Source organism: Sturnus vulgaris, chromosome 5 (assembly GCF_052056855.1).
Source record: "Sturnus vulgaris isolate bStuVul1 chromosome 5, bStuVul1.hap1, whole genome shotgun sequence".
Lineage (NCBI taxonomy): Eukaryota > Metazoa > Chordata > Aves > Passeriformes > Sturnidae > Sturnus > Sturnus vulgaris.
The window spans coordinates 20629043-20649492 of record NC_142247.1 but is presented as its reverse complement, the minus strand read 5'-3'; the positions used below and the strand labels follow the sequence as shown (position 1 = coordinate 20649492).

Sequence of the window (20450 nt, the reverse complement as noted above, 5' to 3'; positions counted from 1 at the left end):
GCATCTTCATTTCCAAAGTTAAATGACAATAATTAACTTTTATTTGGATTCCAAGATGGGTGGAATCCATCCTGGAGCTAAGAAGATTTGGATTTTGATATTAACAAATTATTACAATTCACTAACATATGGCAATCAGCCTTTGGGACAAATACTCAGTGAAAAATATTATGGTAATCAATGTTATTTATTAAACTATCAGAGATACACATTACACACTGTCCTCTTATAAAATACAATAGAGCATGGTGGATGAATTAATTACAGAGGAAGAGTGTTTTCTCAAAAAAACCCAACCAACCAACCAAATTATTTGGCATATTGTTTTTGAAGATTGGGTGATCTAGTTTTTTTTTTTCCTCCCTATGTTGCACTGATTAGCCAACACAAACCAAGGCCTGTATTTTGTTGTTTGTCCCCTCACCATGTAGAATTTGATAAGTTGTACTACTAAGAAGTCTTACTGATTTGTATTTCTTGGTGGGTTTTTTTGGACTAGCAGTACATTAAAGTCTATATAACATGGAAAATGAAAAGCATTTTGGCTACAATAACTGAGATTGCCTATAGACTCAGTCCCAATATGAGTTAGAATTCAGGTGAATTTTGTACTGACTTTAGTTCCCTCCGGCTCCATTTATTAAAAACCATAATACTGTACCTTGGTCTTCTTATTCTATTCTTAGACATGTCTAGCTCCGGAGCTTTAATAATTTTCTGATTTTTTGTAATGCTCTCAAGCATTTGAGTCTTTTTCCAGTAAGAGTGATTTATTTTTCTCAGAGAATTCTTAGAGTGGATAGTTTAAGTTTATGAAATTTTCTTCAGATTGGTTATCCATAAATATTTAATTTTGTTGTGTTGATTTATTTCTTTGTTGTGTGGGGGGTATTTTTGCTGGCAGTGTGTTGAGAGCTGTATAATATAGAAAAATGTCAAGGATTCTGTCTAAAATAATTAGCAGTCTTTATGAATACAGACACTGAGACAAATAATGAGGATTTTTTTCATTTTGTATTTATTATCTAGTCTTCTGAGGATGCTATACTCCCTATTTAAAATCAGAAAATGTCTACTTTGTACTGAAGTGGGTGTAGTATGCATGTTTAAATTACGGATATTGAAAACAGGAATTACAAACTATTGTTTCCTTAAAGACCATAATTTCCAACAACTTACAATTCTTTAGTGGGATCAATTTTTCATAGCAGGGATATTATAATTCTAGATAAGCCACCCACATATGTAAATACAAAAACAGAGGCATACACAATTTATTTCATGTTTATGGCTTTGACCATTTTGAACACTAACATTTCCCCTTTTAGTATATCTCATCGTATTATGGCAATGGACAAAGTATGAGTGATAAAAATGGATACTTTATAACTGCCCAGAGAAGGTTAGAACACTACTAAAATTGCTCACATTTCTCGTAGATTAATTTTTTTACTTTGGGTTGCTTATTTTTGCCATTAAATCCAATACATTATTAAAATGGAGGTGGCAGTCTTTCTTAATTTATAGTGGAATACAACAAAGCACACTCTCATACACACACATCTGAGAGAGCTAATGGAAAGAGAAGTGAAGGAAATGAGAACCGTCCCCATCAGTGTAAATGAAGGCACAGTGAAAGCAGTCTCAGAAGGGCTTACCCATCCTGTTGCTTTTAGATGGACAAACAGCAATTACTGCAGGTCATTTGTAGCATGCCTATACAGGGAAATGATGAGTGGTCAGGGCTTTTTAGAAGCAAAAACCATCATAAAGCTGCCTCTGGTTGATTGGATGGACTGCCTGTCCCCATTCTTACATGTGCTTTATGGACCACATGTTCTCATTTGCCTCGGAAGGAGAACCAATTAACACAAAAGTGTAATCCAAAGCACAGTAAATGGAGATGGTCAGGAGATTTGCTTTGAAACAATGCTGAAACTTTGAACTGAAGCCCTCCCATACATTAGAGAAATCCTTGTGCAAATGTAGCACAGCTGACAATCATGTACAACAGCCCTGTCATATGGGTCCCTTTTCAACTCATTTTTTGCCATATTTAATAAGAACTACCAGTCATAAAGTTATTATTTTCAACTGAATACACAGGGACATAAGGAAGATTTGAAATTATATAAAAAAAGCTTATTCTCTACCTTCATATCTACAAAGATGGTCTAGTGATGAGAAAGGTTGCAGTCTGCAATAGGTGCAAAAAGAATTCCCATTCTATTTAAGAAATTCCTTCCTCTCTGATCTCCTTAAGGTTTTCCCATTACACAAGACTAATATAACTGTTCTAAAAGACTTAAGTTTGAAAACATTTGGAGGAGAACAGTGCAACCAGTCAGTCCTAGCGGACTCAGTTGTGATGGCTCTTCAGGCAGTGTTAGCTCTCTCTAGAACTCCTGCTTTCATTCTGTTAGTCACTAGTAAGTTAACTCTTAAACAAATTGTGGTATTAAGCTGCTAGTGCTATCAATCCTACAGGTAGAGGGCAACGTCTTGCTAAGAATGAAACTACTTTCCATCCAGTTTAGGTTTAGCAGCTTTGAAATTTGCATTACAGGCTTCTGTATCTCAAAAATCAGTGGATGAAGCTCTTTCCTTGTCTCTTTCTCATTTGCCAGAGCACTGCTCAGTGTAATTTCTTGCCATTTTCCCTCAATATTTTCTTTAGAACAAGGCACTCCAGTGTTAGTTTGTTATCACAAAATCAAACTGAATAACAATTAATAAATCATTATGGGCAGTGGTCCAGTGCCCTGATGTATATTAGGAGGCACTCCAGCATGAATTGTGTATATGATGTAGGCAACCCTTTGATTTTTCAGGAAAACAATCCAGCCAAAATCTTAAAATTGAAGTAAATCACCAGCCTTCTGTTGAAATATCTAGGTGCAGCTTTCATATTTAGGATATATTTGATAAACCGTCTTACTTATGCCAACTTCTATTGATATCAAGAAGGCAAAAAGTAATTAATATCTTCTGGAAGTTGTTAGTTCATACAAGATTAAGCCAATCATATAAAGCATGATGGTAAAATGGAATATGACTGCTAATCTGGCATCTGAAATTCCTTTCTAGATGAATGGACATTCTCTAGTTTGGAAGCTTAACCTATTTTTTGCTTTCCTTTCAAGTATTTCAAGCTCCAAGGGTAGCAGTAAATCTTCTCTTCACAACAACATCAGGAAAGAGAATCAGAAATCTGAAAAAAATTAGTTTGGGGAAATTAAGGGTGAAATATGTATCTATGCAATGTAACATATCAGGTGTCACCTTTCCTTAATCACTTAAGACTTAAAACAAGCTCCAGAACTAAATTTAGACATGCAATTTGTAAGCCAGATTTTCCAAAATACTCAGAATTTAACAGCTCCCATAAATTCTTGCAGGCGGTTGCTGAATTCTTGGTACTTGTAAGTATTAAAACCCATATGTCACTGTCTAAAAAAATATTTTGAAACCTAGCTTCACACATCTTTTTGAAAAATTGTATTCTCTAGCTGAATGCATCATGGGCTGATGTAGTCTTGATTTTATTCATTGTAAGGAATGAATAATCAAATAATTGGTAACTGAGAAGTGAATACAAATTTATAGTTCAGAAGCACATCAGGCATCTAGAACATAGAAAAAATGCATTATTTTTCTCTCTTCTTGGAAACAATTCGTTGAAATAGGGGTACTGAAAGTACCATCACGAAATTTTAAAGTACTATTTGGTTTAGCTGTGTGTTGGGTTTTTGGTGTGTAGGATTCTTCTCCTAAATTTATACATGTAATGGTTTTATAAATCACTTTGAAAAAGAGTGGTCATTTATTATGGACATTTGGTTGTATTGTAAATGGTTTTGAATTAGGATATTCTGAAGCCTTAGGAATGGCCATTGGAAAGATAACCCTTTTCCCCTCAGGCATATTTTGATTTGATCTTACATCTTCAAATATACTGCAATTCAGCTTCCATACAAAAAAAAAGGTAAAGGAAAACAAGGAAAACTCACCATCCATTGTGAAAGGCTTGCCAATGTTGTTTGAATATATGACTTATTTTCTAGATAAATAATGATTTTTCAAAATAAATTATGTGAAACTTAGTTCTGTCTTGGTTTCTATAGATCTTAATGACTTCATAGCTATTGCTTTCAATATCTACAGTTTTCAGTTCAAATAGCTTCCATTGTATTTCTATTTCCTTTTATTTCCATTTTATTTCTATTTACTTCCATTTATACTTTTTACCCTTCTACAGTTCTTGGAAGACAAGGAAAAACCTTGACAAAAAAACCACTGAATCTTCAAATTCACTGTATGCCAAAATTCTCAAGAAATTAATGAAAAAAAATTTATGGGAAGGGGGAAAAATAGACAAGTACAACTTTAACATTTTAAATGGGATGCAGAAAAATTCTGTTTCAGTCTGGAGTCCAGAATCTGTGCAGAAGTTTCTGTTATTTCTAAGAATTTTACTGGCAAACCTTACCTGTGGTATCCTGGTAGCAATGAATCATTTGTGTAGTTTCACGTCTATTTCTAATGAGAACAGCAATCTTTTATGGCTACTTAAGGCCTGCAGATTTCCCCCAGAGTGATCCTATCCAAACATCCAGTGCTATTGGTAATGGCTATTTCCTTTCACTACAGACTTAAGAGGCAGTTTCCTCAAGGACCACTACAAGGAGTGACACATGAAAATTTTTCCTCCTCCGCTTTCCTTCCACAGGTACCCTAGGGTAATTTTCAAGTTCTGTTTGGCTTGTACTATATTTTGAAACTTATGACTGATTTAAAATACAGAACTCTGGGCACTATGGTATAATGTTACCACCAAGAAATAAATACAATGAACTAAGAGTAAAAATGCAGATTAAGAAAATGACACTGCAAAATTATCCAGAGTATACTTCTGAGAACATTTATATTCCAGGCTTCTGTCTGAATGTCTCCTTTACATTTGTATATGTAGGATTTGCCTCAAATGATGAAGGGAATACATCTTAAAACCAGCATAGAGAATGTAATAATTTAAAATTATACAAAATAATAACAGTTTAGTAACTTTATCACTGAGTTTCAAACTTGTTTAATTAATATTACTTGATGCAGGAAAAAAAACCCCAGAAAATATAGGCCTTTTTGGTCTTGTTTTTGTTTCCTTTTTCCTTTAACTGACTGCATTATATTTTAAAATTTTATTTCCTCTCAGAAAATAGACCCCTTCTGTAGAGTTTCGTTTTCATGATATTCTAGAGGCCCGTTACACAATTTAACAAATGCAGGTTCATAACCTCCCACTTTTTTGTGAAAAGCAACGTTGAATTATGGAGGTATGAAAAATCTGGTAAGAGAATTTTCAGGAGTGTTTCGCTGATATAGAAAGCTAATATGTTAGATGAATTATGGCACGAGAGAAGAAGAAAAATTAGAGGAAAAAAGAGGTGCTAAATGAAAGCTTTTTGTACAGTCTGATGACTATCATACATTGAAATAATTGAAATATTAATTTCTCATGAAAGTGTCTTAAATTGAGTGTCATATCTTTAAATCAGCAAATAAAATTCAGTACTACTTAAGAAATTAGAAAAAAAAATCTCTACTACAGCTAAAAATTTTGCAGCCTATTCTTTGTTTTCTTTTTTCTTTACACCTATTTTTTTCTTGAAAACACAACACTGAAAGAGAAAAAGAGAAAGTATAGTTAACGATCTTAAGTACACATATTCATTAAAATTATCTAGTCTTTCATTTAGTACATGCCAATAAATTTGAAAGCAGAAATGATGCAATAAGGTAACATATAAAACTGGATTTTCAAAATGTCTTTTTCATTTTTCTTTAGCCAAGTATTTAATACATATCTGAGTTGAAATGAATACATAAGTCTATGGAGATATGTCCCTTGTTATTACTTATCAACACTAAAATGCAATCAAGGATCCTCTTTGGGAACTGCATTCCCATCAAAATGCTATTAAACAATCAATTATTTAAAGCATGGCACATGACGTTGACATTGTTCATTATTTTATTAGCATCATTGAACTTCAGAGTAACTATTGCATCTAATTATATTCATCCTTGTTACCCAGTGAACACTGCTTTCCCCTTACATCTCTCTGAATAATGCAAACCAAAGTTCTTGTTGATACAGAACAAGAGTTTTCAATTTGGATTTAAAACCCTTTAGGCTCAACTAAACGAATATTCAACTTGGGTATACTAGAGATATGTAGTTATACATTTATGTCTCTAAGTAAAGATTTCAGAAGCCATTGAAGTGATGGGAAATCTTTCTCTTAATTCCTGTTTTGCATCCAATATTGCATGATATCTGTTCTGATCAGATTTTTTTGCACTATTATAACTTATCTTTATTTTCTACCTCTTGATTTTGATCTTTCTCCAAAAATTGGAAAGGCTCACAGTGTCAAATCTTGATCTTTCCTTAGCCAACAGGATGAGTTCAACCCTTTATGTTGAACCTATTATTTGAGGACCAGAGAAAAACTTGCTTATAAAATACCAATCTTCTTTTTCAAAGAGATCTCAAATCAACCATTTTTTAAACTTAATTTCCTTGCACTTTCTGCCTTTATTAGCTATATTCCTATATCAGCTATATCAGCTATGTTTATATAGCTATTAGTTATAGTTTATATAAATAACTGTCACAATATCATTCATTTTTTCCCCATAGTATTACCTTAGGAGCCCAAGATCAACAACTGATCCTTTAAAAACTTCAAATCTTAAGTTTCCAGGCTCTAGTCTTGAGTCTTCTGGCCTGACCTGACCTGCAAGTTTGTGGGGGTTTCTTTTGTTTTGGGGTTTTTTTTTGTTTGTTGGTTTGGTTTTTTGTTGTTTTTTGGTTGGTTGGTTGGTTGGTTGGGGTTGTTGTTGTTGTTGTTATTTTGGTGTTTTTTGGTTTTTGTTTTTTGTGGGTTTTTTTTGGAGGCCAGATACCCACCAAAGGTGTTCTATAACTCCCTTCCTCAGCTAGGCAGAGGAGATAAAATATTAGGAACAGTGCATGAGCTGAGATAATGAGAGGGAGAGGTCACTCACCTAATTCTGTTACAGGCAGAACAGACTTGGAGAAATTAGTTAGAATCATAAAATCATAGGCTATCCTGAGTTGGAAAGTACCCACAAGGATAACAAAGCCTAGCTCCTGGCCCTGTACAAGACAATCCCAAGAATCTCACCATGGACCTGAGAATGTTTTTCAAATGTTTGTTGAACTCTGGCAGACTTGGTGCTGTGACCACTTCTCTGGATACCCTTCACCTCCAGGGGAAGAACCCTTCCCTAATATCCAACCTAAACCTCCCTTGACACAATTTCTGGCCAATCCTTTGGGTCCTGTCACTGTTCACCACAGAGCAGAGGATAAGAAGTACTTGCTCCTCCTCCTCAGAAACTGGCCTTTGTGTCTGAAGAGCTGCTCCTCTCGTATATTCACACTCCTCACTTCTCTGGCCACAATTGTTTGTTTTTTTTCCTCCTTAAGTATCAGAGAGACAATACTACCATTGCTGATGGGCTTGGCCTTGGCCAGTCATGGGTCCATCCCAAAGCCATCATTGTCATTGGCTGTGCCAGATATGGGAGAAGCTTCTACCAGCTTCTCATCAAAGCCACCCCGTAGCACCCCATCCTCCTCCCCTAAAAAAACCTGGAGTACAAACTCAATACATTATACAAAAAAGTTTTTATAAAATTCAAATACTTTTAGGAGGTTGGACTAAAGTCATTATGTTTTCAGGTCTTGTTTCTATCTCTCTATCCCTACTTACCTTGCTCATGTTTCACCTGCACCATTGTGTATATATGCTTGATACTGTTCTGCACATTTTAATGATTTTAACCTTTTTGACTAGTGCTATATTCACTCTAAGTAGTTATGAAAATTATAATAATAGTCTGGAACAATTTTCCAGGGAGATAACTATAAGATGTACTGTTAAATGAAAACACTTCATCAAGTGTGCCTGAGACTGTCAGCAAGCCATCCTTAATCAACTTAATCAACTTTTTTCATCTTGGTGTTTTACTGTAGCTTTTCTTTTCTTTTAAACTTTGTAAATTTTATCACCTTGTTTTGTTTATTGGCCAGGACTTATTTATATCAGCTCAAGCCTTCCTTTTTCTTAACAAGCCATATATTTGTCCAGCAGAATTTGGAGTCACCCAGGTCTACAGAAAAGTGAGAACAACGTGTCTTATGTATTCTTAGCCAGCTCCTTTAAACACTTGGAACCAAGTGTTTCAAGGCCTCTGATTTGTCTTTTCCCTAGGGAAGAAATGGGAAACTGGATAAATATGAAGGCCAACGATGCAGGACCACCAAATACAGACAGTAAGGGGAAAATAACAGCAACTTGCATTCTATCCTATATGATAGATAGGCCTCTGGATGATTGGTGGATTTCTTCCCTGAGTAACTGAGGAAAACAAGCCCACAGAAAATAAGCTTAAGTTCACTAAAAAAAGAAATGTATTTCCACTCAACTTTCCTTTTAGGGAAGTGTAGATTGAGAGACTTTTTTGGAGAGCTGTATCACCAGTTGTTATTCCTTAAATGAAGACAACAAGAATGAAAGGAATAAAATCCTCTTGAGTCATGGGGAAAAAATAGAAGAAACACTGATTGCATTTTCAATAATCTGTGTAAATACATTAAAAAAGACTTTTTGATGATATTTACAGAGTGAAATCTAATGAAAAATGAATGGGAGGAAATCACAATCTATTTATAGAGAAGCCACAAGGAGAATAAAGGACTGAATTAATCATATACATAATTTACAGCAAACTTGCTCTCAACTGTCTCTTTCTATATAGTGCTGTTTCTGTTTTCCATAGTAGTTTAGACTGAACAGTCACAGCTGTCTCTTCTTCTTTTAATATTAATAGAGAGGGAGCTCTTCTGGAGACATGGTGCCTGACCCAAGCACAAATTGTTTATGGCCATATATGATGTAGGTGTCATGCTGTTTTTATAAACACTCCAGTAAAATCATAAGGTACTTGAAGACAGAGTGGGCTGTAGTAGCTGTTTGTATTTACTTTTTTTAATACTTTAATCTCTGGAAAGTTTTAGGTTTATTAGGTTTTGACTGAATTGTTATACACTACTTGAATTAAGAGTCAGAAAGGAAGTATAGCTGGAATGTATAACTGGAATGAGTTTTTTTATCTTCTTCTCTTAGTACTACTTTAACAATTCCAAGATAATTTCATCACTTCCTTATTTTGAGTATGATCTTGAAAAGAATACTTTTTTTTTTACACATCACATCAAGGAAAGAACAATTACAATTCATTCTGACATTTATTAGGTTTTTTGATTTTTAAAACATTCTTAAGAAGAAATAAGACTGAGGATACCCTTAAAATTAAGTAAATCAGTTCAAAATCATTACAAGTGGGCAGAAAACAAGAACACCTCCATTATCAAGTAGGATTAGACTGCAGTAGAATTTTGATTTTTAAATTCAAACCCATTTAGGAAGGCTCTTCAATTTTGTTCATATGTCCTCTAAGCTAAATTTCAGTACTCTCAGAATGAATGAATAAAGAGATACCAAATAAACATTCTTCATGTAAATTTTTCACTCGGCTGAAGTATCATTCTTTAAATTCATTTTTGCAAACAGATTGAAAATTTTTCTTGTTGAATTACATTGCTCCAGTCTGACTCTCAGATCTGTTGTATAGTGAATGGTGTCAAACATACTGGCAGTGTTATCTGGTAAATGCGTATTAATTTAAATAAATAACAGATGTTTCACTTCCCTCTGCTTACTGAGCAATTTGAGCAATCAACCTTTTTTACATGAAAATTACATGATGTGGAATTAAATTTCAATTTACAGTGCATCTGAATTTTAACTTTAATAGAAGGCTGATTCCAAGAGCTGCAAGAAATAAAAGAACCATCCATAAACCCAACCTCTCCCTGCCAAAAAAACCCAGAAAACAAACCCAAACTAACAACAAAACCCTTGTTATCTACAATTTATAGATAATGCATTTTTTTTTCCTTAGGAAGCCACATACACTAGCTGTTTTAATATCTTAACAAACATTCATTTACTAAGATCTCTGCTAGAAATTGGTACAAACCTATTTATTCATTAAATGTTCAATTCATTCTCACTCAGTTATATCAATACCCAATCTTCATATATTTCAGGTAATTAAATATTTGCCAATTTTGCATTTCCAAATCTCTGAGTTAAATACAAGGTTAGCTGATACAGATAATGGAGTTTGGATTTCAATTATTTTTAACCTGTCAAGTAATAGTATTTTAAATCTAACAAGTGTACACAGTTATACAGTTACACATTTAAAGCCAGTGCATTAAAAAAAATATATATAATACACTTAGCATGTATTTTACATTTCAGAATTATTGTACATTTATGGATACTCTTTCAGGACATGTCTTATCTCTTTGATATTCTGGCAATAGGACTTTGTGTTCATCTCATGCTTTCACTAGGTTTGTCATTACCAAATTCCACCTGCCAGAATTTTATTTAATCTCAGACTTTATTAAGTCTGGACATACATTCTTCTTTATATGAATGCTCATGAGCTGTGATCAGTAACCCTGCTTAATGCCAAAGTACCATTTATTTTGAAAATAGAGCAAGGTAATTTACTGTGCTTTTAAAATAAAGTTAACTGTCTCTCTTCCTTAAAATCTTATCTTGTCATAGTAAATTAAGCCAGCTTTTGTTCTGTAATCATTTGCTTTGCTAACACCTTGTCAACAAGAAAGTCCTGTCTTTGCTGTGCCTGTTTTCCCTCCATCATTCAGGCCAAGATCAGCACCAGATGATCATCAGTGAACTTAACCAAAGCACCCAGAACCAGTAGTTTTTTCCATAGCAAATTACCTAGTTAACTTCTGTTGGGGAGGGTCTGTGGCATTTTTACTTACCTTCATCCTGCTTCACTATGTCAGGTTCTATAAATATTATCATAACAAAGATATCCTAGCTCCCCCGATAAACTTATAGTTTAATATGTTATTTTTGGTATTTCCAACTTTATCAATACCTAATGATCAGTGTACCTTATTCTAAGTAAATATCAAATTTAATTAGAATTTTTCAACAAAGTTGACAAGTTCTGAGGAAAATGTTGATTCTTAAAAAAAAAAGGAAAGGTAAATGGAAATGCTTTTTTTAGTTATCTTTGTGGGTTTGTTTTTATTTTTTCTTTTTGTTTGTTTGCTGAAGGGGTGTTGTGTGTTTTTTGGTTTGTTTTTGTTTTAAATTCGTCTAACTGGATTTAGGGTATTCATTTTTGAGGTATTCAAAAATTAATCCATTACTACTGTACTAAATTATAAGGTGCCTCAGTAGAATAGCATAGCCAACTTGCATCGATGGATTGAAAAGGACTACTAACCAATAAAAATATAATTTCCATGGAGCTATGATCTAGACTTTCAGACATTTGGCTAGTACATTGCAGTTGCTTTTCAACAAGGACAGATGTCCCAAAGTCATCTAAACTTTCATTATAGTTTTGGTAAGCTAAACTTGACAAGTAGACAACACTGCATCACAAAAATCTATACACCACCGAATCACAACAAATCATCACAAAAATTATCTAATACCTTCAGACACTGAGAACCTAAGTTCATTGGTGGAAGCAGTAGGACACTAAGCTAAAGTCTTTACCAAACAAATAGGCTTCTGAAAACATGCTATTGAACGTGTATTTTCTGACTATGGCCTATCAGAAGGTTCTTAATCATTTGAATGTAAAATTTCAAACATAATTAATGTATTGGGGTTTTTTTGTTAAGTCAGTAGGGAAAGAAATTTTTCTCAATAAACTCTACATCTTGAACTCCAAATTACCTTGACAACTTGAATCATACATTTCTGGTAAAGCCTGTAAAATGTTTAGAGCTACGGGGCTTTTTGACAGTTATGCAAACCACCAGATATTGATGACTGGAAAAAGTAACAGATACAGACGTAATACAGATTAGGTCACAGTAAATTACCTCATGCTGCCATTAACCTTTCAGTTCTCAACTGCCAAATGGCCAAGTCAGAATTTATTTATTTATAATTTTAGTGGGGGAGATACATTAAATGGAGAGTATCAAATTTAGGTCTCATTTCTATCATCAATGTTGATAAAAATAATGGGCAAGTTAAATACCCCTATTTACAGAAGTGCTAAAATTTTCCCCAGAGTGTTTCTAACTCCAACATTTAAATTATTTGTTATATTTTAAATAAAATTTCAACCTTCCAGGTAGCAGAGGCTTTCTTCCTTGAGCTGGCATGGTGTTTATGGTCTTATTGTTTCCAAACTGTTATCTTGAATTTATTTCTTAATCTAGCCACTTAACTGTGCTCAACTGAGAATTTCAGAGGTTTTGACATCTATTTTCTGATTCTATTGCAAAAATAGGATATCTATTATTTAAAAAAATTTAAATACCATATAAAACTATATATATTCTGGATAGAATAAAAAGCTAAATATACGACATGAAATCAATTGAATCAGACATGAGACAGAAGAATCTAGGATTAAGCATTTCTATTACCTATTGGGAGAACAATTTTATTTTGGTAATGTTACCTACAATATCAAATGAAAACATTAAAAAGCTCTGATGCAAGATGAACTTGCAAAAGGTTTGTTATAGCTCAGCTGAGAACAAAAAGGCTTCTGAGAAAGATTTTCAGGATTTCCTTTCTTTCCATTGAAGCCTGGTGTCAAAGGTAGAACATTTTCAGGAATGCTTTTTTCATAATGTGAAAACATTCCAGTCACTATTGAGCTTAGCTGATCTGTAAAACCGTTTGTAACAAGGTTTTAGGGCTTTTGGGGAGAGCGTATTTAGGGGGCAGTGGGAGACATAGGATGGCACAAGAGTATGACTAATAAAATGGAAGTGAAATACTTTCTTATGAAAGTGACTAAAATAAGATATAATAGAGGCATAATTCTCATTAAATTATTTAATATTTTAATGCATAAATAAATTTGCATTTAGCAAAAGAAGAGGTTTGAAACCTGCCCCAAAATAAGCTATACCTCAAGTCTCCTCAGCTAGCACGTGAAGTAGGAACAAATCCAAACCTCCACCAGAAACAGAAAAAGCACAAGCGTAGCACTAAAAGTAGTATCCAAAATCAAGGCCCATTGATATAGTCTACCCCCTTCCTTGCAGTCTGCCATCAAATTGGACACTCCCTCCTAAGACTGAGAGAAGCACCCCAACAAACACTAGAAACCCAGACCTAACCTTGTGAAAATGTGTGCTTTCATGAGTCAGCAGTTTCACCAAACATCTATCTCATCCAAATAAATACTCACCAGCTTCAGCTGCAGTTAATCCATGGCAGCTGCAGTTAATCCATGCAGTCAATCCATGACAGGTTACCTTCAGTTTTATCCACTGGAGTCACGCTTTGAGATCCCCTTGGAAGAAATGTCATAGTAGATCAACTTCATTTGCCTATAGGGTGGGTTTATTCTTTGAATGACCAATCAACAGATCAAATACACAATAATTTCAAGGACTTCTCCTGAGGAATAAATCTGGTGCAACTTTTGCAAGTAGGATGTTTCCAGAGAATTAAGGTGGCAGCCTCAGTATTCCCTGGTTTTACTTAGTTTTACCACGTGGGAGATTTAATCTATTTTTTTTTTGTTTTCCTAGAGTCTTAAGAACTGAAACCATGTGTTATCATCTTTATAGTTTTGCAAATGCAAATACAGAAAAATATTAGCTACTCATAGAGAGTTTTGCATTTCATACAATACCAGATGATGTGAATTTCCTGGGTGATTATGGCACAGCCTCAAAATTCTAAGCATGGCAGAAGGATGACACTTTGTATGCACAGCATATAGAACATTATTATTGTTAATAACGTGATATGAGCCAGATCTACATGAAAAGTATCAGATGCCTTTGTTTTCTAGTAATGACTTTCATGTAAATTTTCTGAATGGAGACCCTTCATATAACTACCTGTCTAGACTCTTTCCTGTTTTATGAAAGTTTATGACATAAATGTCCCTGGGGTGAGCGCATATTTTTCTCCCTAGACCGATGATTCTGAACTAATTCATCCATCTCTGTAGTATATTATCTGAAGTGCACAGCTGCCACAAGACTTCATCATCTGTTTTTTCTCATTACAGCTGCAAAGCTGTAGTACTTTCTTTCTTCTCTAAGTTCCAGTTAAATACCATATTTTGTTCTTTTTTACCTTAGTTTGGTTATTTTGGGTTTGTGATATTTATTAGAGAGTTAAGTAAAAATATCTGTATGTTGAGGTTAGCTCCAATAAAAATGTGGCTGATCATGGCTTAAGGCCATGGGAAAAACCTCAGTAGGGGTGAGTAAAAAATCACCCCCAGAATCCTCCAGTTTCATATGTTGATCATTGCCAGAAAGTTCTCTGCTTCCCTTGCTGTCATTGATACCTTTTTGCTGCAATAATTTTAATATTCCTAATCACTCTTCCCTATTGGATCCCCTCCCTAAACTCCGCCTTAATTACTCCCGTCCTGCAAGTTTATAAATACCCCTGTCATGCCCTAACACTTGCTTTTTGCCATTGTCCTCATTCATGGAATTAGCCACCCTGTACCATCTTTCCCAGGTCATTCAGTACAAACTGTTTGCCTTGCTGTTTGTTGTTTCCTGTTATTAAAGCTTTTTAGTTCCCAAACGATCAGGTCAGGTTTTCTTTCTGCATAAAATCGCCGAGTTCAGTGAAGCCACCGGCCCTAATAGCCAGGCTAGAATTGGCTGGAGGCTTCATTTGTATAATGGCAGTGCTGCAGAATATTAAACTATTTATTCTTTTTATGGTAATACAGGCAATCAGCATAAAATAGGCTAGATTATGTATAGATTGTGATAGTTGTGTGCAGAGTAATCTCTTCTATAGACAATTTTAGATTTTGGATACAGTAGATCAAAGGCATGCCACCACAATGACATTAAGAAAAAATGTCAAAGCATTTTGATCAAATAATTCCTGTGTAATGCCAATCAGCTTATAACATATGATGAAAGTTCATTCTAGAGGTAGTCACACCTTACAAGAAAAATAGGTTTTCAGCTACTCTTCAAAAATGTTTTTACTTTCAGTTTTTAAGGTACCTTTTAGAAACAGGATTCATCTTGTATTATGTCTCCAAGACTGTGTGTGTATTCTTTAAAAATAAAGTACATACTTAAAATGTCAAAGTACCAGTACCAATATATGGAAATGCCTCACCAAATAGACCATCATCTATATTTGATGACCTTTCTATGTTACAGGTATGCAAACAGTAATTGAAAAATAAATGTATAAAATCAAGTCATTATTGCATTTTTCTATCTACAGTGTGAGGGAATTTCACACTTCATGGGAGCTGCTGTGTCCATGAAAGAGTGAAAAGTATTTAGGAAAGTGTACTGCCTAAATTCAGTGCCATACACTTTCAAGAATTAGAACTGTGACAGTGAGCTAAAATGTTCTTCTCTTTTTAACAGGATCTAATTTCTATAAATTCTTGCTATGATCAGGCCCTCTTTGGGCATTCACCAGCAGTGGGCAATCACAGCTGACATTTCTGTGACTCATTCAAAAGAGGTCTGCCATGTGGGTAACTCATGCCATGTTGTTTCCATTCTTTCTTCAGTGTATCTGAAAAGATGTCGAATAATGGTCAAAAAAAACCTGCAAACCAACAATCCTTTTGAAAGTTTTTTTGCTGACTCATTTAATCCAGGGAAGGAAGGGAAAAGGACTGGAACTAATTTGGGGCATTTCTAGTTGTCTCTGCAGATTCCCAGAGATGCAACGGAATTACTAAGTAATATAAAGTAATAAAGTCTTCCAAGAAGACGGATGTGCATGCTTATCAGGTCTGTTTCTTTAAGCTGGAAGACAAAATCGATTGCTTAAACCAAAAGATTCAATTCAAAGTCACATAAACCTGAATAACAAATCTCCAGGATATTACAGAGACAGTCCACGAATATCTATAAAATATGAAAATAACTTAGCTTTAATTCAAAACAAACCATTTAAAGTCACCAAAACCACTCTAGAACGTTCATGAAATTCACAATGCGCAACAAGTGCTGCAAGTGTAATGACTCTCTGTAGAGGTCCTGAAAAAATCTGTGATTCACATACAAGGTGAAAATAGCAACACTTGCATTATTGAAGGACTTGGAACATTCAGGTTTTGTGCTGACGTGATTTTTACTGTCTATACAATATTATAGAAATTTCAAAAGGGAATAAATAATCTGAGGAAAAAGTACAGCATAGGAAAATCAACATAACTTTAATAGGTACTGCTAGAGATTAAAATCATATGATTTGTTTTAATGGAAACCGGTAATAATTACAGTGAAATACTACAAAGAGTAGAAATCTATGAATCTATAGGAATAATAATCAAATGTTTGTTTAAAAATATTAGTATTAGTTAATAATTTAGTTGGGAAACAAATATCATTGACCATATGCTAGATAGTGTTAAAATATTGCCTACAGAAGGAATAACTTACATTACAGGAATTTGCATACAAATATGTCTGTTGTTCTACACCTTCTACAGTTTAGAATAATTAAAATTAAGAGGCAGTGTGGGTAGGTTCTACCCTCTATCACAGTAAGGCAAATGTTCGTTTAAATCCTGAATATATTTTGGAATCTGTGTGTGATAAGACCAAATCATGGACTATGAACTTCAAGTTTCACTTTTGCCTAACCTTGACGTGTTTGGTTTTACATATAGTCCAAATCTAAATGAGGAAACCATTGACACACCCAGGATGAGAATTTTTAAGTTAGTCCCCAACACAGCTGATATTTAGCAACATATTTGGAAAACAGAAGCAATATTTAGTTCCAGCTAGCTCATACTAAGCTAGAGTGGCAGACTTCTTTATATCTTAATAGCATTTTTATGTCGTTTTTGTATTCAGTATTCTCTCAGTGGATTAGCTTACACATTTCTAGTCATGTTTTTCATTGTAAATCTCTTTACACTGTCAGGTAACATCACACAGTGTGTGCTTTCTGCAAAATGTATGTGCTCCATAATACTATATTTCTCTTCTGGGGTTCATTGTTTATGTAAAACTAACTGACAGGATCCATTATTGTTATTGGTGTGTTATTTTCTTTGTGTTTTATTCAGGGAGATTTTTACTGATAAATTTTAAAAGCACTTTGCAAAGTATGTGATGAAAAGTTTGTGCTATGTTATTACTTAAGAAATTGCTAAAATGGTTGAGTTTTTTTGAAATTAAATTGGAATTGAAAGGAATGACATAGTGTCTTGGATTTCCAGTAGCAGCTAATGCACTGGCAAAAATGTATTGTTAAAATATTCATCTAAAAGGAAAAACTTATGATTTAATATTTTAGGGAAGCTTCAGTTGAAGCTGAAAAAAGCTGTACATAAAAAGTATACATATAATGTAGGCAAAATATGACTGATTTAAAAGTGATTTCAAGACAATATTAGAATAAGGAAAGAAAGAGAAGTGAATACCCAGGTCATTCATTCAAACTCAATATAATTTCATCAACTTCATTGTAATTCTAGGATTTTGTCAAATGTAAACTTTACTTAATTTAAAATTTTAGGAATATTTGTTTCTAATGAAGAGTCTTGCTTATATTTTACTTTAATAAGAAAATAGAAGAAAGAACTGAATAAACCTATTTATTCTACCACTCACAAATGAGTGGACAACTGTGGACAACTTCACTCTGCTTTTCTTCTTTTTTTATTTTTCCTATCAAGTTAAGCTAATAACAAACAGAAAAACAGGACCTAAACTTTGAAAATATGGTTTTTAGAATCCTAGTGTTGTCTCCTCATAGGATCTAAAAAACAATAACTCATTTTTTACTAACAGATTCATCAGTCATTTCCATGAAGTGCAGTCTGTAGTAGTTCACAAACTCCTAGAGGATTTTCAAAAACCTTTTGCATTGTGTGTGATGACTCATGTATTTCTAGTTCAACAAATTGAATCAATCCATCACTATATCTAGAATGGCAGTATACATTATATATATTATATATTATACATTAATTTCTTACCCTGAAAAATCAGCTTCTTGTTTCTGATATTCTCAATTTCTGTGGTGTTAAACAAATATTTTCGCTCTGTGTAGGATCAAGACAGCTTTTCTGAGCTACAAAATAATAAATTAGATTGTGTATATATACATACACACAAAAAAAAATGTATCTTATCATAATATTCTTTGACACATAGGATTCCTCATTTGTCTTCTTAGTCATTCCCTCAGTTTTCTCATACCATATGCTATGAAGAAATGCTTTTCTTCCTAGCTTTGCCTTAATAGCTTCAACAGCCTTTCCTGTTGTGATTGGAGCTCATAGGTTTTACTAGCAGATTGATAGCTGGGTGACTTAGTGGAAGCATTTTTTATTCATTCTTGATTGCAAGCATTATGATTTTGAGCGAGTTTGCAAGCTTGGGGAAGAAAAGTATACAGAGTTTCTTGAAAACATTCAGACTGTTTTGAAAAGCTCAGTGTCAGAGTAGTTATAATCTCTAATCCCAGTGAATGCTACAATTCCCCCAAGGACTTGACTACAGATAGCAAACACTGTATGCTGCAGATATTTGGAGTTATGTGTGCACTGTCCAAACTCAGCTGCTGATTACCTCTCCAAACACCGCCAAGCAGAATTCCTGAAGACTGAATTCAACCTTTCATTTACTTTTACTCGGTGCTGATTTTCCAAAAGGCTGTAGAAACAAAATAATCTCTGATACTTCCATCTTTCCATCAAATTTATTTGAAATTGTCAAGTGATTTATTAGTCTTGTACATCTCAAGATGTACACTTGGACAATTTACAGTCACCTGCCACTGAAAGGGTGAAGGAGAAAGAAAAAAAACCACCCAAAATTTGAGCTAAATTATATTTTATAAATAGATATATGAAATAGTTCTATAACAAAAGGTTAATGTAAATATCAAAGATCTGATGGCAGAGAATGAAAATATTCCCATAGAAAAGTAAATTTCCTTTAAAGACAGATACCCTGGAACGTTCTTTAGTTGAGAAAAAACACAGTTCTCATATTAATCTAAGTTAAGGAATGGAAGTCATTACATTTTTTACTTTAATGAGTGCTTTTATTTGAAGAAAAGTTCAGCCCCAATAGCTCATAATGAAGTTATTTATTAGCATTATCATTTGCATCCTCAAGTTGTTTTGAGGATCTTGAAATATCTTAGAAGATCAGAGTTTGAGAAACTCTCTAGAAATCAAGTAGATGAGTGGATTGGGCCTAGGATAAGAGATGAAAAACCTTGCAACAGAATAATATTAAAATTCATGCTATACTCACATTGGCAGTAAAAGAGAAGTTATAGGCAACACAGCGTAGAACATAAATTTTTAGCTTTGCAGAATGATTGAAAAGACAATATTTAAATGACTTTGCAAATAGTAGTGTGAAGCTCTCATAGAGGGTGGGAATCAACATAAAAATATTTCTCAGGAAAATATGTTTCTTTGCCTCATCAGAGGCAATGGTGAAAAGGAACAGATACAGCTTACAACACAGTTATCATAAGTTATCCAGTATTCCAGTATTGGATATACTAAAGATAGATGTTGTGAACATAAAAATAGCTTTGGCTGAAATCAGGATACCTTCAAATTTTTTCATCATAGAGGACACTGGTTGATTTGGCTCTTAAATACCTTTTCTATGTTCAAAGATCATTCAAGTCTTCTTCAACCATTCTTTCTCTCATATAGTCCTCAATAGTATGATATATTAAAGCAAGACATCAACTTACTGCCATTTAAATTGTTATTTAGGAAAAAAATGACTATTTAACTTGGGTTTTTTTAAGGGCTACTGTCAAAAGAAAATAAATCACAAAATTACAGAATAGTTATGGTTGGAAGGGACCTCTGGAGATCGTAATTTTGTGCTTTTCTATATTAGTAAATATAGACTTGGGAAATAAGTTAAAAAATTAAAATTAAAATATTTTATTTGAGTCATACAATACAATTAATTCATAAGTAAAATTGACCATGAGAGATAGAAAGGCTGAAGAAAATTCAGTAAATAAGTAGTTGTTTAACATTTTAAAATTCAAGCTTGGAAAATACAGATTGCACCTTGATGCAGAGTGAGCATTATTTTATTCATAATGCAAATATTTCAAAATTATGAAAAAAGAAAGCCATTATATGTAACTAACACTTACTTACCTTAAGGTATTATTGTGTGCAAATCACCATAAAGAGGTCTGCTTAAAAATGGAAACAGTTTACATAAAATATAGTTTAAGGTTTACATTCTTTTGCACAGAAGCAACTTTTATACAACATCAAATATCAATCTGTTGCAAGCTGAG

The 20450-nt window shown here is 33.6% G+C and overlaps 1 long non-coding RNA gene across 1 annotated transcript; it reads right to left on the bottom strand.

Moving 5' to 3' along the window:
- Positions 1-271: 271 nt before the first annotated feature.
- LOC148223577 (uncharacterized) lies at positions 272-18232 on the bottom strand. The gene is made up of 3 exons (XR_015804170.1): positions 18136-18232; positions 13375-13479; positions 272-1716 (listed from the first exon to the last, which is right to left on the bottom strand). It is a non-coding gene; the product is annotated as an uncharacterized LOC148223577 (long non-coding RNA).
- Between the last annotated feature and the right edge of the window lie 2218 nt (positions 18233-20450).